Source organism: Dromiciops gliroides, chromosome 1, assembly GCF_019393635.1.
Source record: "Dromiciops gliroides isolate mDroGli1 chromosome 1, mDroGli1.pri, whole genome shotgun sequence".
NCBI lineage: Eukaryota > Metazoa > Chordata > Mammalia > Microbiotheria > Microbiotheriidae > Dromiciops > Dromiciops gliroides.
This window is the reverse complement of record NC_057861.1, coordinates 717,494,818-717,518,779: the sequence shown is the minus strand read 5'-3', so window position 1 is coordinate 717,518,779 and position 23,962 is coordinate 717,494,818.

Genomic DNA, 23,962 nt, shown 5'->3' with positions numbered 1-23,962 from the left:
GTCTCTCTTCTGTGCACCAATGAATGGGCTTTGAAACCTTTTTTCGTGAAGCTATAATTACATGCATCAAAGTTGGCTGAAGTGTAGAATGAAGGCATCCAGGTCCTATCTGGGGATCAGTCTTAGATTTTCTATTTTCATTTAGACCAGTGATTTCATCAGTGTAGGGAATTCCCTGGTGTGAAAACTCCCTCTACCAATTCAGATTGAAAACTATTCTATAACTTGGCATCCTTGAGAACTGACCAGCATATTGAGAGGATAAGTGATTTGCTTATGATGCCCCAACTAGAATTTGGTAGAGGCACCCTTGAACTAGGCCTTTGTGTCATCAATGTTGACCCTCTATTTCCTCTACCATGCAGCCTCTCAAATTCTCTACTAAAATATGGATTTTTCCCTCTTTATTATAGCCATTTCAATGAGTACAGTATATTTTATGCACAGTCCACATTGGACCATTTTATCAACTTAACAAAGACATAGAAGATATATGCCTGTAAAATGTAGCTCCACTAAAATGTACTCTAAGGGCATATTCTGTGGCTGCAAGTTTTGTTTCTTTTTGTCTCTGTATTCACAGTACACAGAACACAGTAGACACTTAATAAATATTTACCAAATTGATTTGAATACTCATTATGAGGAATTAATTTACATTGTATCTATTTTTCTAATGAGACAATCAAGAATTCAAAAGATGGAACACAAAATCTGTTTTCAGGTTGTTAGCTCATATTCAAACTCCTCTTAAATCTCTAACTGAGATGGAATTCCATATATGGAAAGGGTAGGTTGCTTAAAATCATAGAAATATAGATATGGAACTGGATGGGACTTTAGAAGTCAATAAGTCAAATAACTTCATTTGGTGGATGAGGAGATAAATGGAGGTTAATTGATATGTCCATGGGTATCCAAGAAATCAGTTGCAAAAGTGGGATTTGAATCCATGTTCTGTGCCTCCAAATACATTTCTCACTCTTCCCACTGAAGAATGGCCCTTAAATTTAAGTTGAGATTAATATAAATTTTTTATGTTATTTATGAAAAGTGGTTAAGATTGATTTGGCAGAACAGCCAAGATGATCAAAAATTTCAAGGTGAAATGAGACTAATTCCTATCCTATCCTATTTTTCTTTTCCTTTTTAAAAATTTTCAGCTACAAATTCCCTCCCTTTCTCCATCCCTTCTTCTACCTGTTGAGAAGACAAGAAATGTGATACCTATTATGCAAATTGAGGCACACAAGACATATTTCTAAATTAGTAATTTTGTAGGGGAAAAGGCAAGAATAATAAAGAGGAAAATGTGCTACAATCTGTACTCAGAGTCCAGCAGTTCTCTATCTGGAATTGGATAACATTTTTCATCATGAATCCTTTGGAATTGTCATGGATCATTGCACTAATGAGAGTTGCTAAGAATTCGACAGTTGATTATAGTTACAATATTGTTGTTACCGTGTACAGTGTTTTCCTGATTCTGCTCATTTCACTTTGCATCAGTTCTATAAGTGTTCCCAAGTTTTTTCAGAAACTATCCTCTTCATCATTTCTTGCAGCCCAATAGTACCCATCATAATTAGATACCACAATTGTTTCAATTATTCCCCAAATGATGGAAATCCCCTCATTTTCCAAATCTTTGCCACCACAAAATTTGCTGCTATTAATATTTTTGTACATATGGGTCTTTTTCCTTTTTCTCTTATCCCTTTGGTATACAAACCTAATAACAACATTTCTGGGTCAAAGGATATACAGTTTTATAGCTCTTTGGGCATATTTCCAAGTTGTTCTCCAGAATGGTTGAAGTAATTCATAGTTTCACCAACAATACTTTAGTGTACCTGTTATGTCACATCCCCTCCATCATTTAAGTTTCCTTTTCTGTCATGTTTGACAATTTGATGGGTGTGAGGTGGTATGTCAGAGTTGTTTTAATTTGCATTTATATAATTAGTGATTTGGAGAACTTTTTCATATGACTATTGCTAGCTCTGATTTCTTCTTCTGAAATCTGACTTGTCATATTTTTTGACCATTCATCATTCAGAGAATGGCTCTTACTTTTATCAATTTAGCTAAATTCCTTATATATTTGAGAAAGAAGACCTTTATGAGAGAAATGCTATAAAAATTTCCCCAGTTTCCTACTTTCCTTTCATTTTGTCTGCATTGCTTTTCTTTATGCAATACCTTTTCATTTCACATAATCAAACTTATCCATTCTACATCCCATGATCCACTCTATGTCTTATTTGGTAGTCTATTCTTCCCTTTTCCCATAGATCTTAAAGGTAAGATATTGCATCCCCCCCTAATTTGCTTATGCTAACACACCGTAGGTCTAAATCATTTATTTATATTGAGCTTATCTTGGTATATATTGTCAGATATTGGTCCATGCCTAGATTCCACCAGATTTTTTTCCAGTTTTCCCAGCACTTTTATTTTTTTGGCCAAATAGTGATTTCTTGTCCCAATAGCTTGGATTTTGGAGTTTGTCAAACACTGTATTACTGTGCTAAGTAGCCTCCCTAAATTGTATACCTAATTTAATCCATTGATCACCCACTCTATTTATATCCAGTACCAGATTGTTTTGATAATTACCTCTTAGGAGTAAAGTTTGAGATCTGGTGGTACTACTACTCCTACTTCCTTCACTTTTTATTGATTCCTTTGATGTTCTTGATCTTTTGTTCCTCCCAATGAGTTTTATTTTGTTTTCTAATTCTATAAAGTAATTCTTTACCAATTTGATTGGTATGGCACTGAATACGTAAATTAATTTAGGTAGTATTCTCATTTTTATTATATTGGCCCAATCTACCCCTGAACAATGAACATTTCCCCAAATGTTTATGTCTATTTTTATTTGTGTGAAAAGTACTTTGTAACGGTGTTCATATAGTTTTGTATGTGTCTTAGCAGACAGACCTACAAGAATTTTATATTGTCTCCAGTGATTTTAAATATAATTTGGCTTTCTATCACTTCCTGCTGGATTTTGTTGGTAATATATAGAAGTGCTCATGATTCGTATGGGTTTTTATTATATTACTGCCTTCATTTAAAAAGTAACATTTTTGGAAAGGAAATAGTTTCTCTGTCTGTCTGTCTCCCTTACCACACCCACAATGTACAAATCTGAAAGTACCAAGTTCAAGGGCATTATAATGTCCTCCAAGAGTGACAAAATATTTTCCCTAGAATACAGGGATATTATTTTTGGTGTCTGATTTGTCTGAACACCAGGGTGAGCACCTTCTGAATTCTCATTCCTGATCACCCGATTCAGACAGCCTAAGTCTCAAACCTGAAAACAGAGCCAAGTTAATTAACCTCTTTGTTTTAGTTTCTCAGTCTACTGAGAAAGTAGACTAGACTGAACAGTACTTATCTACCACTCAAGGTGCTATGCCAATTAATGAAGTTTCCTTTTTTTTTCTTTTTTAAACCCCCCAAAGGAAAATAGAACCAGTAGAATTTTATATTCCAAACTCATTGTTCAACTTAATGGCAGAATATTACAAACTTATCACACAAAATAGACAATTAGGACTCTCCTAAATAGAGGAATTAAAAATTAAAAATATATGATGTCATCCTGCATCAATTTTGTTTAATTTTTGTTTGTTGCATGATCCTGAGAATTAATTCACCAAGAAGGTGGCTTTCTAATTCATTTTGATTCCCTAAATAAACATTTTTTTCCTCAGACCTGCTTAAAATATGAAATAGGATTGATTGCAAAAAGACAAAACCAAATAATAACTTTTTATAAACAATGGCACCTTTTGATTAAACATATTACCTATTTCATTTATACTCCATCTCTGAATTTTGAAAATGAATGTAAATCATGAAAATCCTTAGGGAACAACATATTCCACTGATATTTCCTTAATGCCCCTAAAATACAGTGAACAAGTTTAGTTAATTAATTGAAACCATTTGTTAATTAAACCAAAGGACAGAATAATACCTTTCTTGAGGGTTTTTTTTTCATTAATGCTTTTTTGGGGACATTGTCTTTATATTTTAATGATTCCTTCTCTCTTTCTTGACAAGGGAATAATGTTAAGTTATAACAAAGAAAAAAAATTTAAAAATAAATAGTTCTAGTAAACAAAATAATGTAACATAAACCAAGTAAAGCATTATTTTCAGTATTCCCAATAATGGTCCCCACCAATGCTAAAATCAAGAAAGGAGGTACATTCTTGTCTCTTTTATTTTTTTAAATTTTGAACTTAATAATGAACAAACACAACACTAGTACACAAAGAAAAGTGAGAAAACTATTGTATAAGGAACTGCAAATATCTGTAAAATTTACTCTATATTATATATATTTAAAAGGAAGTACAGGGGCAGCTAGGTGGCGCAGTGGATAGAGCACCGGCCCTGGAGTCAGGAGTACCTGAGTTCAAATCCGGCCTCAGACGCTTAATACTTACTAGCTGTGTGACCCTGGGCAAGTCACTTAACCCCAATTGCCTCACTAAAAAACCAAAAAAAAAAAAAAAAAGGAAGTACAGATTTCTCTATATCCTCTTTTGTACTTCTTGTTAGTTACATCTGTATATTTTAAATGTTAAACTCATGTTCTGTTTTTTAAAAATCTAATCTACCCTTGCATCCCTAAATAAAAGCCTTCCCTTATAATAAATATGTTTAAAACAAGATATTTTTTTAAATGATGAATTCTGAAAAAAATATGGAAATATTTGTATGAACTGAAGGGAAATTAGGATAACAATTTATACAATAGTTATATGAAGGAAAAGAGCTCTGAAAGACTTTGGTTGTTAGAATTGCACAATGGCATTCAGATTTATTTCTTTTTTTCTGTTGTTTCCAGTTACATTGATGTAGTCGCTGTGTATCTTGTTTTACCAGTGTTTCTTACTTGAAAAATAGACCTTGAAAATAGATCCAGAAGGGAAAATTTAAAAATTATTGGGCTATCTGAGGGCCATGATTAAAAAAGAGCCTAGGCAGCTTATTTCAGGAAATTATCATGGAGAACTGCCTCAGTGTCTTAGACCCAAAGGCAAAAATAGTCATTGAAAGAATCCATAGATCACTTGAAAAAGACCCCAAAAGGAAAACTCCAAGGAGTATTGTAGCCAAATTCAAGCTTTATCAGGTGAAGGAGAAAATACTGTGAGAAGCAAGAAAAATAAAACAATTTAAATATCAAGGAGCTGGGGGCAGCTAGGTGGTGCAGTGGATAAAGCACCAGCCCTTGATACAGGAGGACCTGAGTTCAAATCTGCCCTCAGACACTTCACACTTACTAGCTGTGTGACCCTGGGCAAATCACTTAACCCTCATTGCCCTAATATATATGTGTGTGTGTGTCTATCTATCTATCATCTGGCTGGCTGGCTATCTATCTATCTATCTATCTATCTATCTATCTATCTATCTATCTATCTATCTATCTATCTAGGATCACAGACAACCTGGCAGCTTCGACATTAAAAGATCAGAAGATTTGGAATATGATATTCTGGAGGGCAAAGGAAGTTGGATTGCAACCAAGAATCAACTACCCAGAAAAATTGAGCATATTTCAGGTGAAAAGGTGGATATTCAATAAAAAGTCCAGAACTGAACAGAAAATTCAATATTCAAATAAAAGACTGAAGAGAAGCATAAAAAGGTAAAACAGGAAAAAATTATATTTCAATAAGGTTAAAATGTTTTATATCCCTACATAGGAACAACATATTTTTCTCTTTTTTTGAGGCAATTGGGGTTAAGTGACAGCAAGTAAGTGTCAAGTGTCTGAGGCCGGATTTGAACTCAGGTACTCCTGAATCCAGGGCCAGTGCTTTGTGCACTATGCCACCTAGCTGTCTCACAAGATACTTTTAAGAACTGTATCTCCATTAGGACAGATAGAATGAGTATACATAAACAGAGGGTATGGGTAAAAATTGATTTTGATTTGATGATATAAAAAAACTTAAGAGGTGACAGAAAGGTTTGTACTAAGAGAAGAGGAAAGGGGAGGTAGAATGGGGCAAATCACATCACATGAATAGGCACAAAAGACCTATAACAATAGAGAGAAAGAAGGAAGGGGTGAGTATTATTCTGACATTACTCCCATTGGATTTGGCTCACATACACATTCAGTTGGGCACAAAAATGTACCTTGCCCTATAATGAAGTGAGGGGGAAATAGAAAAGAAAAGGGTGGGACACTGAGAGAAGGGATGGCAGAGTAAGAGGGGAAAGGGGAAAGAAAAAGGAGGTGTGGCTGATAGAAGGGAGGGAAGATTGAAGGAGATGATGGCCAGAAACAAAAAAAAATGGTGAGAAGAGACAGTGTGAAAGGAGAGAGAAAAGTGTAAATAAAGGGAAGAATATGATGGAGGGAAATATACAGTTAGTAAACATAACTGTGAATGTGAATGTGAATGTGATGAACTCTTTCATAAAATGGAAGTGCACAGCAAAGTGTATTAAAAATCAGAATCCCAAAATATATTGTTTACAAGAAACACATTTGAAGCAAACACACACAGAGTAAAGGTAAAAGGCTGGAGAAGAATAAATTATATTTCAGCTGAAGTTAAAAATAAAAGCAAGGGTAGGAATCTTTATCTCAGACAAAGCAAAAGCAAAAATAGACCTAATTAAGAGATAAGGAAAGGAAACTACATCTTCATAAAGGTACTATAGAAAATGAAATAATATCAATATTAAACATATATTAACCAAGTGATAAAGCATCCAAATTCTTAAAGTAAGTCACAGGAAGAAATAGACAGCAAAGCTATAATAGTGGGGGACCTCAACCTCCCTTAACAGAACTAGATAAATCTAACCACAAAATAAATAAGAAAGAAATTAAGGAAAAGTTAAAAAGAGTTAAGGAGAAGTTAAAATTCTAAGAATTTTGGAAAAAATAAATATGATAGACCTCTGGGGGAAAAAAAACCTGAATGGGAATAGGAAGTAATATAAATTTTTTATCAGCTATACAATACACCTACACAAAAATTGACCATGTATTGGGACATAAAAACGTCCCAAATGCAGAAAGGCAGAAGTAATCTTTTTCAAATCATGATACAATTAAAAATTATGTATAATAAAGTGCTATGGAAAGAGAGACCAAAAATTAGAAACAAAGAATGTAAATTCTCCCTCTCTATTCCTTTTCTAAAAAATCGGCACGCCTCACTCTCAGGAACTTAAAAGGGGGATGGTGGGGGGAGGCAATTACTTCGAAACACAATTGTTGGGGGCAACTAGGTGGCACAGTGGATAAAGCACTGTCCCTGGATTCAGGAGGAGCTGAGTTCAAATATGGTCTCAGACACTTGACACTTACTAGTTGTGTGACCCTGGGCAAGTCACTTAACCCTCATTGCCCTGGAAAAAACAAAAACAAAAACAAAAACAAAACCACACAATTGTTGCTGTTGTTCTTCATATTTCACTCTTCATGACCCCATTTGGGATATTTTTTTTTGGCATATATATTGGAATGGTTTTCCATTTCCTTTTCCAGCTCAATTTATAGATGAGGAAACAGACAAATAGGGTTAAGTGACTTGTCCAGAGTCACTTAGCTAGTATGCATCTGAGGCTAGATTTGATCTCAGGACTTCCTGACTCCAGGCCCATTGTACTACTTGGACCCCAAGCAAAGTTAGGACAGTCTACAGTATACCCTTGAAGTGGTTGAAGAGCTTTTGTTTGAAGACCACTAATTAGAGATTTCCCCACTGTCTCCATTGTGCACGTCTTTCAAAGCCCTTCATAATCTGGATAAAACTAACAGTTACAATTACCTCCTAAAACCCTATGCAAACTTTCCATTTCTCTGAGCCACCTACTGTTCTCTAATTTATACACACATACACATAAAGACACACAATATAATATATAGATACATATAGTATAGACACATACATACATGCATATACACACATACACATACAAATATACATATACACATATGTGTGTGAATCCCTGCCTCTGTATCCTGCTCATTAGGTTATACAGCCGCAAATGAAAGTGTTTACTCTTCATGGTTTTTTTTTTTCCCCTTACACAAAGCCAGATACTGTCTAGGGAGTATTCCTAACACTTAAAGACCATATAACTATCAACTTCCTCTAAACTCCTTTAGTACTTTTTTTCCCCTTTTCAGCTAATTTAAAAATTATCATATACACTCTGACGACAATTAAGAACAAGAGAAGCAGATTTTGAAGAGCTGAGATGTAGTAGCATATCCTGCTAAATTCATGAACATGAACAAAAACTGGGTTCATGTCAAGATCAAACTGCATGTATAAGTCAAAAGAAAGATTGGATGGATACTTATGATCATGGTTTGTATCCAACACCTATAAGGAAAGGCTGAAGAAATTACTATTCTTTAGCTTGGAGAAGCAAAGATTCTATAGGCATAAAAGGTCCTTATTTGGGTTTCAGAACTAGGGTTAGATCAGAAATCTTAGCAACTTGAGAAATGGTTACTTTTGTCATCTATTGCTATTCTCTCTTCCCTTCCCACTCCTAAATCTATGGTCCACTAATAATGCCAGATAGTAAATGTTATGAGAGTGTGACATATTTCCTTGAAAGGGGGTAGAAAAGAAGGCTTTACATTCTTTTCAGAAGGAATTTAGGAAGTAAGAGATCCAGAAAATAGAGAGGAGGTGGGGAAAGTGGTATTTAGTGATATTTGTTAAAATGTAAGTGTAGCTAGATGTTCTCTGAGTTCTTTTAGAAATCTGAAATTGTGATTTGAGTGTTTAGGTATAGAATTGTATCCTAAAGATGTACATGAACAGATGCTTAGTTAAGTCAGCAGAACCAAGAGAACATTATACACAGAAACAGGAATGTTCTGGGATGATAAACTATGATAGACTTCCAGGACAATTCCAAGGGACTCATGATGGAAAATGCTATCCTCATCCAGAGAAAGAACTATGGAATCTGAATGAAGATTGAGAAATGCTATTTTCACTTTTTGGGTTTTTTTTCCTTCTTGTGATTTTCCCCTTTTGTTCTGATTGTTTTTTAACATGACTAATGTAGAAATAAACTTAATATGATTGTACCATATAACCTATATCAGATTGCTTGCTGTCTTGGGGCGGGGGGAGGGAAGGGAGGGAAGAAGAAAAAATTGGAACTCAATATCTTATAAAAATGAATGTTGAAAACTATCTTTACCTGTAATTGGGAAAAAAAATAAAATGCTATTTAGTGAAAAAAAGATGTATCCTGTCTAATGCAGAGATAACATTTGTTGACTATTTGAGCAAGACCAAAACATGCTTAGGGAAAGAAAAGTTAGGGATTGGGGTCCAGCAAACCAAAAGTCTGATCCATTTTAATACTAAAGCATTTTTTCCCTAAAATAGTAAAATTCAAAAAGCTGATAAAAGTGAGGACAACTGTTCATGAAAACCAATTTGTCTTGAGATGCATTGAAAGTTATAGCTTCTACAAACATGGAGGTAATAGTTCCTCTGTATGCTGAGCTGGTCAGAACACATGTAGAGAATTTTGTACAGTTAGGAGCATTCATTTTAGGAAAGATATTGATTAGCTGGAGAGTATCCAGAGGAAGACAACCAGGGTGGGGAAGGGCCTTGAGGTCATATTATAAGTAAATGGATCAATTAAAGAAACTGGAGATGTTGAGTCTGGAGGAGAAAAGGCTGTGAGGAGGGAGCAGAGGAGGAGGATGTATTCAAAAGGCTGTCACCATGAGGAAGAAGGTTTATATTTATTCTGATTGGCATCAGGAGGTAGAAAAGAGTGAACTGAAAAAAGGGCAAATTTCTGCTTGATGTTAGGAAAACCTTATTAGCAATTTGAAATGTTCAATTGGGGGCAGCTAGGTGGCGCAGTGGATAAAGCACTGCCCCTGGATTCAGGAGTTTCTGAGTTCAAATCCGGCCTCAGACAGTTGACACTTCCTACCTGTGTGACCCTGGGCAAGTCACTTAACTCTCATTGCCCTGAAAAAAAAAAAAGAACTGTTCAATCCATGTTCAAGCTATGTCAGGAAGTAGAAGACCCCCCCTTCTCCCACTGATGCTTCAGTAAAGGCTGGATTACCACTTGTCCAGTATTTTGTAGTAGAGAGTCTTTATCAGAGATGTATTGGATTCCATTGCCAACAAGGGTACATATGATGCATCAGAAGGCAAAATATAAGTATTTTGTGTGTCTTAACCAGTTTCCCCCAGACTTGGATCTGTTATGACAACTTCTTACATTCCCCAGCATGGATTGTATTGAAATGTGTCTTGTTTATGTCTCTCAACAACTAACTCCTCAGTTAGCCATGCCAGGAAGACCATGGGCTCAGACATATTTTTCTTTTTTTTCTTTTGGGGGGGGAGGGTTGAGGCAATTGCGGTTAAATTACTTGCCCAGGGTCACACAGTTAGTGTCAAGTGTTTGAGGCCAGATTTGAACTCAGTTCCTCCTGAATCCAGGCTGGTGATTTATCCACTGCATCACCTAGCTGCCCCCAGACCCATATTTTTCTTTTCTTTTCTTCTTTTTTTTTTTTTTTTTTTTGGTGAGGCAATTGGGGTTAAGTGACTTGCCCAGGGTCACATAGCTAGTAAGTGTTAAGTGTCTAAGCCCAGATTTTAACTCAGGTCCTCCTGACTTCAGGGTCGGTACTCTATCCACTGTGCCACCTAGTTGCCCCTTTTTTCTTTTTTTTTGCAGGGCACTGAGGGTTAAGTGACTTGCCCAGGGTCACACAGCTAGTAAATGTCAAGTGCCTGAGGCCAGATTTGAACTCAGGTACTCCTGAATCCTGGGCCAGTGCTTTACCCACTGTACCACATAGCTGCCCCCCAGACCCATATTTTTCAAACTGACTTGAAATCCCTAAGCCTTCAAACAGTCATATCATGTTCTAATCAAATTCTCTGCTTGTGAAGCAGCATAATATAGTGTATAGAGTTCTAAACTCATAATCAGAAAGACCTGAATTCACATCCCTCTTTTTACTGACTAGCTGTGTGAGCATGAGCAAATAGGATAAAATAACTAAAGGTCTTTGAACCTCACTTTCCCCAAGTGAAAAATTGGGATAATAATGCCTGTTGTATCTGTCTCAGGCTTGTGGGAAAATTCAAATGAAGTGATGCATGGAAAGTTTGTTCTTTTTCCCTGAACTAATGTTAAAGCATTACATAAAGGTTAGTTATTGCTATTATTCCCATTTTCTGCACATGTTCAATCACATCTTAAACTCCAACTTCAGCCACACATTCCACTATCAGCATCAGCAAAATTTCCTTAGGCTGCCAGCCTTCTTTGACTGAGGCACACAGTAGCTGAGTTTTGGGATTCTATCCCCTCGAGCCAATCGAAATTAGATATCTTTGCTTATTTTCAGCTAAGGAATCAGATGCTTTCTTGCTTCAGTGGGCACAAGTTGATTGTACTATGGTTTGACCCCACTCCTGGATCAATTTAGAAACTATATGTTTATATAAACTACAAAGGAAAACCACCTGGAAGAGAGAATTTTTGACATTTTTATCCTATCTTCTACCAAACCTAATAATGAGGGTCACATATTACAGGGTCTCACACTTAGAAGGGAATTTCAGCAGTCATCTGGTCCAATCTATACTCAAAGAAGAATTATGAAAACAGCTCTAGAGATGTAAGAGTCTTTAGAGGCCACCATATCTAAACCCTTCATTTTACAAATGAAAAAATTGATCGTTAGGGAAATTAAGTGAATTGCCAGAGATCACACAGGTTGTAAGCATCAGAAGCAGGTTTTGAATGTAGGTCTTTTGATTCAAGAACCTTTCCACTACACAACACATCATAAAAGTGTTGTTCTACCCTTTGCTTAAAGGGCTCCTGTTAACTTAGACAAGGAAATGGACAGGTTAATTACTTAATGATATCAATTCGCTTTGTGCAATTAAAAAAAAAAAACACAGAAGGAAGTTATTCCTGGAGATTGACCATACCAGACAGGAATAGCCATTAATAAAACTTCACTGATACTCACAAAGATCAGAGGAGAACAGAAGCCAATGGGGAGTAGTATAATTGTGAGACTCCCATTGCCCTGCAATTTCACAGGCAGCACATGGTTGGTGTCATAGACATAAATAAGATGAACACATTTTTTGGAATTGCCTAAGAAGGAATGAGGGGTAGGGAGTCAGGAAACTTGACTTTAACTTTGCCACTGTGAGCCAAAGAGTGGTTGAAGAGTTGGGAAAGAGGAGGAGGAAAATGGTGGATCTCTGGGATGGTTTGGCCTTAGCATCCTGGGGGCTGAGGCTTCATCAGTCAAATTAGGGTTTCACCTGGTTCACCCTTTGGTTGGGGCCTATTGTAAGCAAATGAACAGAATGAATTGGTCCTGGCATTCAGGGAGGAAAGAACAGCAACACAACAAATATACAAGAACAAGAAGTTGGTGTCAAACAAACTTCTCAACTCATGGGATCCATTCAAAAACCCTTGAATTGAATGACTGACGCTATATAAGAATATGAAGCCATATTATTTTATTTATTCCGGGCTGGTTTGTGGCATTTAAACAAAAAGGATGGGAGAAATGCAGACATGAAATCATTCTTATCAATCATTTTTATGCTTCATTCAGTAAGAAATCTCTTTCTTTTAAAACAATTTATATAGTTTGGGTTCCTGGACAGATACCAGTGTGATATGGCATTTTCCATGATTAATGTCTCCACTCTGGCTTTGGAGCACAGAAGTATCTCATATAACTGACATCCTTTGATAGCTGGTTTTTAGTATCCTTGGAAAGGCAAATTTTCTTCTATCTAATTAAACCTTCCATAGAATACTTGATATTGTTCTATTCTGTGTCTGTATTATATTAGCCACATTTTTTAAATGGACATATCTCTAAGACATATGGCACCAACAATATAGAGTTGGAGAGTTCCAGGCTCTCTTTAAAGCTCCTCAAAACCCTTATCCCTAGGCCCTGCCTGAGACAAAGGGGTATATGTTTGGGATAAGGCCTTTTTAAAAATTCTCTTCCATTTATTAGCTTTCTCCCTCCTTTGAAATTATGTGGTGTGTGTTGTAAGCTTCTTCCACCAGAATGTAAACTCCTTTGGGGAAGGAGCTACTTCATTTTCATTTTTTCATGTCTAGACTTTAGCATAATGCTTTACACATAGTAGGTATTTCAGAAATCACTAATGAATTGAATTGAATTTGAATTGAAAGTAAAAATCTCTTGAGCATATTCCTATTCCCAATGCTAATTACATCATAGATCTTCAACAATTATTTGATAGACTGGTATTTAATAAATGAATCAGGCATTAAATATTTAGACAATAATTGGAAATTTTCCCTGGGAAGAGGTAGTTGATGGTGTGTCCTTTTCATGATATAAATGGAAGTTGGGGACCACAGTGACCTGCCATCTCTGAAATCTATGCCAAATGGATAACAGCATCAAAGATCATACATTTAGAAATCATGTCATCCAATCCACTTGCCTTACAGATAAAAAAAAATTGAGGCCCAATAGTGATCCATTATCTTTCATCAATCATCAATTCAAAACTGAAGGGAAGCTTAGGGAAGATATAAAATTGTCTCATCTTACAGTAAAGAAATGGAGGCCCAAAGAGGTGAAATGATTTGCCCAAAGTTACACAATAGTAAGTATCAGAACTTGGGCTCAAATGTAGATTTTCAAACTCTAAGTTCCATTCTGTATCATGGAAATGTACCTGGATTATTTTGCAGCAACTGTCTTAGCCTTTGTGGTTGAATTTCTGGGTGAATTTCAGTGAATTATAACAACCTACGAACATAACTTCAAATATTATTTTTACCATGACAAAGGCACTGGCGTTTTTGCTGGTACAGACTTCAAAGTGGCCACAAATAAAACTCTACATCTAATCAAAAGTAATTACCTGCTGTCTAGGGGAGGGGGGAGGGAGGAGAGGGAGGGGAGTGAGCGACAAAAATCTGAAATTGGAAAGCTTGTATAAACAAAAGTTGAGAACTATCTTTACATGTAACGGGAAAAATAAATAAATAAAATACTTTATAAAAAAAAAAAAGCAATATGTCGTCACACAATTGTCCACTGCTAGAATTTGCTGCAATGCTTCTGAGTTCAATTGATTGTTAACAATGTGTCTTTTGGCCCTGTTTTTACTTCTCCCAGTTAAGTAAAAGTGGGCAGAATTTTCTGTTTGCCAACCAGGTCTGTTAGGGCCTTTTTCTTCAAATATAAGATCTTCACAGACTGATGTCATGAATGCTAAGGAGGTGAGTGGCTTCCTGATCCAAAGAAAGTCTTTGTCTATTTCTCTGCTATGGAAGAAAGTTGAGTCTGTTGAGCAGAGCATACTAGGCAGCCTCCTGCAGAGAAGTAGGCAGTTGCCTACTCAGACTTAAAAGATAGGGACAGAGAGACAGTCAAATAGGCAAATTTCCATTTTCGGGTCTTTATTTTTTGGGTTTTTTTTTGGGTTTTTTTGCGGGGCAATGGGGGTTAAGTGACTTGCCCAGGGTCACACAGCTAGTAAGTGTCAAGTGTCTGAGGCCGGATTTGAATTCAGGTACTCCTGAATCCAGGGTCGGTGCTTTAACCACTGCTCCATCTAGCTGCCCCCAAATTTCCATTTTCAATCAAGAATTTAAATACCACCACTACTATCACTAATGCCCCTCCCATTACTACTGTTATTCATAATTGATGGTGGTGGTAATTATTATTGTGAAAGGTGATGCATCATTTCCCTTGATCCTCACAACTCTGTTAAAGCAAATGTCATTATTTATTTATTTTTTTTCCGGGCAATGGGGGTTAAGTGACTTGCCCAGGGTCACACAGCTAGTAAGTGTCAAGTGTCTGAGGCTGGATTCGAACTCAGGTACTCCTGAATCCAGGGCCGGTGCTTTATCCACTGCTCCACCTAGCTGTCCCCAGCAAATGTCATTATTATAACCATTTTACTGATGGACAGACTGAAGCTCTGAGAGGTGACTTGTTCATTCTCATATACCTGGAAAGGTGGGATTTAAAACCCAAACAGGAAAAAGTCTGAAGTTTCTTTTTTGCTTGCTTGATACAGAGGGCTTAAAAATAGTGATAACAAGACTGAACTCATGAGCTATGTTGACTCCATTAATGTCTAGCCAGAACTTGTAAAAGAGGATTAAGAGATATATATTCCTTCCCACTCCTTCTGATGACCCCTTTGAATCCTGTTACAGCATGAAAGGTCATGTCAGCATGGATACTTGCCACATCATCAGATATATAGAGAATCAGAACCACAAATACTGTACCAAGGGAACAGCTGTCCCATTTCATTTGAGGGGTGCATATCTATATGGGGGAGAACCTGAGGTTGTTCTGAGAAGACCTCACAATTACAGCAGTGACTGCTTTCATCCATCATTTTTATGAAATTCACTAAACACCGTGCTTAGTGATCCCCCAAATAGACAACCCTTGCACCAGATTAATTGAACATGTCAGTTTAGCTATCAACATTTAACATTGATTATGCTTGATGCCATCCTAGATTCAGATCTTGAAATAACAGGTGTCTTAGGGAAAAAAAGTCAAGACAAAAGTGCAAATACTTGAACCAGCCTTTTCTTCAATTTCTGCCATGACGCTGTTGGTGACAGCGGGCTTCTGACTGCTCAATTTGATGGCCAAACAAACTTATAAAAGCTGAAGTGTGGAGTTTCCCAGGGGATGGCATAATGAAATCAGCACACTCATGAATATGTATGACTGTGGGAGGCCATCTGTTCCCTACCAAACTCTTTTCTTGAAACAAGTCACAAATATTCCTCCCCCAAATTGCATCTTTGTTTGAAGATAAAATAATCAGAGCCTAGATATTCTGTCTTGGGGTGAGAAATACCATTGCAAGGGTGTTCTTTATATGACAAGGGAAAAATATTAAATCACAAGGTACTTGGGTTAACACAAGGATGCCTTTAAGAAGTATTAGTGCCTGACCATCCCAAAGGAAATAGAATGATAAGGTTTTGTACTTTTCAAACATATTAAAAATCATGCAAACTTATGTCTCCAACCCCATTACAGCAGCCAGCATAGCATAGACAGTAGGGTTTGATAACAGCATTGCCATTCACAAATCCCATGCAACTTTTAGTTTCTGGGTCTTCAATTAAGAGGATGATTCAGCTTTGTCTTGTTCCTTTTGAAAATTAAAGTCTCCCAATGATCTTGAGAATGCACGAGGCAATCCATATCACTTCATCATGATCACAAGACTGGGAAGGGCTGTGGATACGTCTCATGAAATTAGAGATTCATAGCTCTAAAGTTAGATAGAGGGAGCTAGTTAAATGAGGTAGCTAGGTGGCTCAGTGACTAGACTACTAGTCCTGAAGTCAGGTAGTTCAAATCCAGCCTTAGACACATCTAGCTATGTGACATAGGCAAGTCACTTAACATGTGTTTGCCTTAATTCACTGAAGAAGGAAATGGCAAACCATGCCCTTACCTTTGCCAAGAAAACCTCATGGACAGTATGTTTTATGGGGTCATGGAGAGTCATGCATCACTGAACAACAAGCTCTAAAGTGAAAAGTTCAAAAGAGGAAAGAGTGAGAGAGTCAGTGGGCAAAGGACACTTTCTTACTATTGTCAAGACTACCTCTCCCTATCTCTCCTAGGCAAAATCTACTCTTGGGTTGGAGCCTATGCTGATCAACACAGGAATTTTGACTAGCTCTGTTTCCAACCTGGCTCAGTTCAGCCCTCCTCACAAACCTGTTGCCCACTGACTCATGGGAGTTCACTATATTGATGTTAGATTTAATGGAGATACATAGTTGACCAAGCCCACTATAGCTTAGAACTCCTGAACGCAAGATATACACCAGCCTCAGCCTCCCCAGGAATTGGGTATAAAGGAGTATGCCCCACATATAGCTAGAGATACTTTTCATGAAAAAAATTACTCCCCCCACAAAAAAAGTATAGAGATTGGACTTGTGAAAATGGAATGACTTTAGACATAAGGTGAACTTGTTCTTTTGGAGGGATCATTTGGTAAAAAAAATTCACAGAATGGAGACTTCTATAAAGTGAACAGTCATTACCTGAATTACCTATTCTGTAAATCAAGGAACAAAATGATGGATGTGGTGGGGAAAAGTGTTGAACTTGCAGATAACAGAAAAAGTTTAATATTTATTTCTAGTGTGAGAATTATTTCTGTGTGACTGTGGGCAAGTTACCTCTTCACTCTGCCTATGTTTCCTCACCACAGGGCCTTGAAGACATGTTTCCTGAATATTTCCTATAGCTTCACCGCAACATGGTGCCATCTATAAACACTCAACATAGTGGTGTCATTTTGGTCCTCTTCAAGAATAAAGGAAAACGGGGCAGCTAGGTGGCGCAGTGGATAGAGCACTGGCTTTGGAGTCAGGAGGACCTGAGTTCAAATCCGGCCTCAGACACTTAACACTTACTAGCTGTGTGACCCTGGGCAAGTCACTTAACCCCAATTGCCTCACTAAAAAAACCAAAACAAAACAAAAACAAAAGAATAAAGGAAAACAACCAACCAACCAACCAACCAAGCTTTCCTGGGGGATCCGCATTTTAGTAAACCTCCCTTATTTGACAGATGTAGAAACTGAGGTTCAGGAAAGTTAAATGTGACCTTGCCCAAGGCTGTACAGGTATCAGGTGTCAAAGACTAGACTTAAAATCAGACCTTTTGACTCCAATGTGAGCTCTATTCCCACTGTGCCATGCTAATCATATTTCTTTGTGGAGAAAGGGACCCATAAACTATAAAGTATTATAGAAATGTAAATCATTATTAGGGAAATCTAGAAACTCTTCTTCCCCAATGGTGTTTTTCACAAAGAAAAGCATTAAAAACACACACATATCTCAATATTTTAGGATTACAGGTAACTGAGCCTTTCTCAGTAAGAAAAGGGAAAATCCAATAAGCTGGGATGCTAGTTAGAAGTTAACTCTTTAGGTGCCACGTATCTTTAGTATTTCAACTCTTGTCGAAACCTTATCTAAAGTGTTAGAGTTTTGTTAAAGCCTTGGAAAGCACCATCTTCTGTAGCTCATTTAACAATTCTTTGATCAATGAAGGCCTTGCAGTGCCCAAATATCATTTCCCATCAGGTAGGATTTTAGATTTTGATGATGATGTAGAAAATTGGAATAGGGTTGTACCGAGCATGCTTGGATTTTAAAAATATATATATATATATATATATATATAGGAAAACATTTTTGCTGTTTTCTTTTTTCTGTTTCTTCTTTGTCTCTTCTGTTAAAAGTAGTGCCTAATAATTTGAAGGAAAGCTAATTCTACTAATCTGGGAATCCTGCCTAGTTCACAGGATCATAACTGTAAGGAGTCATAGACAAAGCCCCCTCTTCTGCAGGCAAGGAAACAGAAGGACAGAAAAGTTCAGTGACTGTCCCAGGATCATTCAAACAGTCAATAGCAGAAACAGGTTTTGAATCCAGTTTCTGTGACTATAAATCTTGTACTTGTAGATTAAACAAAGTTTTACTTTTTAAAGAATCTGTGAGAGCCATAGAATAGTCTAATGGATAAGGCTGGGATAAAAAAATTTATTGTAGTCTCAGCTCTGAGAGGAGCTAGTTTACAGAGACTGACACAAGTTGTTTAACCTGGGACAGCCTCAGTTTTCTCATCAGTAATGTGAGGAGCTGGCTTGGCTGACTCTTAATGTCTGTTCCAGATCTAAAAACATTCATGATTCAAGAGAAAAGAGAATATAGCCTCTAAATTTTCACTAAGGCATCATTAAGACAACAAGTATTATCAACGATGATTTATCAACCACCCACATATACTTGAGAATGGGCTAGATTTCATATAAAATAAATTAGCATATCCATGACCTGTCCTCTAAACACTGATGATCTAAATACTCAAAGCCAATAAGCTGGGTTTTATTTCATTTTGTTTTGTTTTTCACCAGATCTATAATTTAATTTGCATAGGGAATTTCTAATGAGGAAACTCCTTCTACCTAAGCACATTTTCACCTACCCCTGAAACTAATATTCTTTGAGTTACCAGGGGAACTAAGACTTGTTTAATGACTTGCCCATGGTCACATGGCTAATGTATATCACAGATGGGATGCCATTTCCTCTCCCTACCAGGCCAATGTTCAGAATAAAGTTTGCACTGTATTGATTAAGCCAATAAACTTACATCATGACAAAGACCAGAACATTTACTCCCCTCCAAAAAAAGAGAGATATTGAAATTGAATAGCCAGCTATTAGGTGTCTTTTAGAACAGAGGCATCAAATACATGAACCACAACACTCCCAGATATGGGAGGAACCAGCTTAAAATGTAACTGGAAAATATTTAACTAAACAAATACTAATATAACATAGATAACATTACATTTTAAAACTATGTTAATGCATAGCCCACAGGAATCTTTAGGGATCCACAGGGAGCAAGGGTAGCTAGGTGATGCAATGGAAAGAGTGCTGAGTCTAGAGTGAGGAAGACTCAGATCTGGCATTAGACACTTACTAGCTTTGTGACCCAGGTTAAGTCACTTAACCTTATTTCCCTCAGTCTCCACATCTGTAAAATGATCTGCAGGAGGAAATGGCAAACCACTCCATTGTTTTTGACAAGAAAAACCTAAATGGGATCACAAAGAACCAGATAGGACTGAAAACAACTGAAGAAAAAGTATCCCTATGTATGGAATACTGGCTCCCATTTCTTTCTTTCTTTGCAAGAAAAGTTTATTTTATTTTTTTCCAGTTACATGTAAGGATAGTTTTCAACATTCATTTTCATAAGATTTAGAGTTCCAAATTTTTCTTCCCCCCTACATAGACATCAACCAGGTTATATATGTACAATCCACAAGTGCTCTTTTTATCAGTGCTTTCTATGGGGGTGGATGGTATGCTTCATAATTGGTCCCTCGGGATTGTCTTGGATCATTGTATTGCTGAGAGTAGTTAAGTCATTCACAATTGCTCACAGAACAATACTGCTATCACTATGCACAATGTCCTCTCAGTTCTGCTCACTTCATTATACATCGGTTCATATGAGTCTTTCCAGGTTTTTCTGGGATCATCCTGTTTGTCACTTCCTATAACACAAAACCATTCCACTACAATCTTATACCACAGCTTCTTCAGTCATTCCTCAATTGATGGGCATTCTCTTGATTCCCAATTCTAAGCCACCACAAAGAGTTGCTATAAATATTTTTTGTACAATTTTCCCCCTTTTCTCTTTTTCATGATTACTATTATTAACTGTTTCCCTCCATCCTATTCCCTTCCCCATGATATTTACTCTATTATCCATCTTCTTACAACCTATCCCTCTTCAAAAGGGATTTGCTTCTGTCTGTCCCCTCCCCCAATTTGCCCTCCCTTCTTTTACCCCCTCTCTTTATCCCCTTCCCCTCCAATTTTCCTGCAGGGTTAGATAGATTACTTCGCCCAATTGAGTGTGTATGTTATTCCCTTCTTGACCCAATTCTGATGAGATTAAGGTCTTTGAGCTAAATCTGATGAGTGTTAGGCTCATTTACTGGGCAGATTAAATAGATTACTCCACCCAATTGGGTGTGTGTGTTAATCCCTCCTTGAGGCAACTCTGGTGACTTTAAGGTCTTTGAGTCTATTCTGATAAGTGTAAAATTCATTTACTGTCCTGCCCCTCCCCCATCAATTCCCCCACTCCATAAGCCGTTTCCTGTTTCTTTCATGTAGGATTTCACCCCATGTTACCTCTACCCTTCTGCCTCCCCCAGTGCATTCCCCTCACACCTCAATTTAACCCTAAAAATGTCATCATGGGACATCTAGGTGACACAGTGGACAAAGCATCCACTCTGGACCCAGGGGGATCGCAGCCAAAACCCGGCCTCAGACACAAGACAATCCCCCATTTCACGATCCCCAGGTATGTTCCCCAATTCCACTTTTTTATGGTTCTCTAGAGTCTTGTATTTGAAAGTCAAATTTGCCATTCAGTTTAGGTCTTTTCATCACAAATACCTGAAAGTCCTCTTTTTTTTTTTGAAGTCCTGTTTTTCCTCTGAAAGATTACGATCAGTTTTTCAGGGTAGGTGATTCTTGGTTGTAATCCCAATTCCTTTGCCCTCTGGAATGTCATATTCCATGCCCTCCAGTCCTTTAATGTAGAAACTGCTAGATCTTGTGCTATCCTGACTGGAGCTCACAGTACTTGAATTATTTCTTTTTGACAGCTTGTAATATGTTCTCCTTGACCTGAGAGCTCTGGGATTTGGCTATAATATTTCTAGGAGTTTTCCTTTTGGGATCTCTTTCAGGAGGTGATTGGTGGATTCTTTCAATTTCTATTTTACCTTCTGCTTCTAGAATATCAGGACAATTTTCCCTGACAATTTCTTGGAAGATGATGTCTAAGCTCTTTCCTTGATCATGGTTTTCAAGTAGACCAATAATTTTCAAAATATCTGTCCTGGATCTATTTGGCAGTTCAGCAGTTTTTCCAAGAAGATATTTCATATTGCCCTCTATTTTTTTTATTCATTTGGATTTGCTTTATTCTGTATTTGCTTCTCATAAATCACTAGCTTCCATTTGTTCCATCCTAATTCTTAGGGAATTATTTTCATCAGAGAGCTTTTGTACCTCCTTTTCCATTTGGCCAATTTGGCTTTTCAAGCTGTTGACTTTTTTCTTCTGTCTTTCCTGCATCGCCCTCATTTCTCTTTCCATTTTTTCCTCTACCTCTCTAACTTTACCTTCAAAGTCCTTTTTGAGTGCCTCTATGACCTGAAACAAATTCATATTTTTCTTGGAAGCTTTAGCTATATGGTCCCTGATGTGGACATCTTCCTCTGAGGGTGCACCTTGATCTTCCTTTTCACTAAAGAAACTTTCTGTGGTCCTCACCTTTCTCTGTCTGTTCATCTTGCCTTTCTTTTACTTAATTTTTAGCTCCTTAATGTGGGGCACTGTTTCCAGGCTGCACTATCCCAAGTTTCAGGAGGTCCCAGGTGGTATGATTTAAGGAAGAGCTGGTTCTTCACTCACCTGGGCTGTTCATAGATGACCCCAGACCAACTTGCTAAGCAACCAGCTTTGTGTGCTTCAGTTGTAAGCTCTGACAAGCCTGTGCCCCTCCCCCACCTGGGCCACTTCTAGTTGAGCCTACTTCCTGGTCCCCATCAGGGGTGAAAAAAGCAAGTTCAGCCTCAGCATCAGCATAGATCCCTGTAATCTCCCCCTCAGCCAAGGGCTCAGCCCTCTCACCAGACTTTGATCTTAGTTCCAGATGACAATGGCACTTTAGCTATTTCAGAGGCTTGGGGTGGGGTCTCTTTCTTTGGCAAGACCTTCCTGACACTGGATCTGTGTCAGGGTGACTGTTGGGTTGGGTTCCACTTCTGTCTCAGCACAGCAGCTCCCTCCTTCTGACCTTCCAAGCTGTCCTTGATTAGAAGATAATTTCAGCACATTCTTCTCTGGGTTTTGCTACTCCAGGAATTGTCCTATGGCATTATTTGGGGTTTTTTTTTTGGAGCAATCGTGTCATGAGTTTGAGAGCTCACTGTCTTTCCTCCAGTCTGCCCCAGAAGTCTTCAGTCAAAAACGAAGTGTTGACATTAGACATCATGGTTCCCATTTCTATTTGAGTTTGAAAAAGGTGCTTTAGAGCAGAGTTTCAGGGGAGTCTTGCAAAACTCCATCATAAATACACACAAAACAAAGCAAATAAAGAAAATGAAGGAAGTGAAAATTCTGTGGCTTTTGTGCAGATGCTAAATGCATCTACTCAGACCAACTGATGCTTGTCTGAAATTCTGTCTGCATATGGCTGAATTGAGGAAAACTGAGGGAGAGAATAGTCTCACTCCTATTATCTTTGGGGGGATTGGTAATGAGGGTTAAGTGACTTGCTCAGGGTCACATAGCTAGTAAGTGTCAAGTGTCTGAGGCTGAATTTGAACCCAGGTCTTCCTGAATTTAGGGCTGGTGCTTTATCCACTTCACCATCTAGCTGCCCTCCTATTATCTTAAATAGGTTGCTGCAACCAAGCAGTGGAACAACTTTGACCTACAGTTTAACTTGAAAAACCAAAAGATGTGTGAAGTTGGAGATAACTTTGCTACTGATTTTCAATATTAAGTAGTAATTCACGAGCTACCAAAAAGTCAAAGTTAAAGAAACCATCTTACCCAGAAAAAAATGATTAATTGTCAATTGATCTTTAGGTAATAGACACTGTAGTATTTCAGAAGAGACATAATCCTGGAATCCTCTCTACAGATTTGGAACTGACCACTGAAGTCCACCTGAAACACCACAGAAATGTGACCTATTTTATTATTACACCATTTCTACAACTGGTCATCCAAATTCCACTTGGAGGCATCCATAGGGATGTTTTTTTTAACAGATTTAAATTTTAGTAAAGATTTTCTTAAAGTTGAGTTGAAATGTGCTTCCTTTTCATTTCTACCCTTTGACCCTCATTCTACTCTCTGGAACCAGTCAGAAGAAATCTAAGACAGTGACTCTTAGTTTTTTGTTTGGTTGGTTTTTTAATCAGGTTTAAAAACTCCATTTCCTTCAACTGATTCTCCTTTGGCATGCTTTCAATTCTCTTTAGGAGTCCCTTCTTAGAATGCAGACTCTTTGAAACTAAAAAATGTTTCCTTCTTTATTTGTGTCTTCAGAGCCTTACAGTGCTGGACACATACTATGAATTTAACAAATGCTTGTAGATTGGTTGATTAATCCTGCTTGGCTCCCTTCAAAGGAGCCCAGATTGTCAATTCAATTTCTTAAAATGTGGCACCCAGAACTCGACATAATACTCCAGAGGAATATAACAGAACTACCAGGTCCCTTTC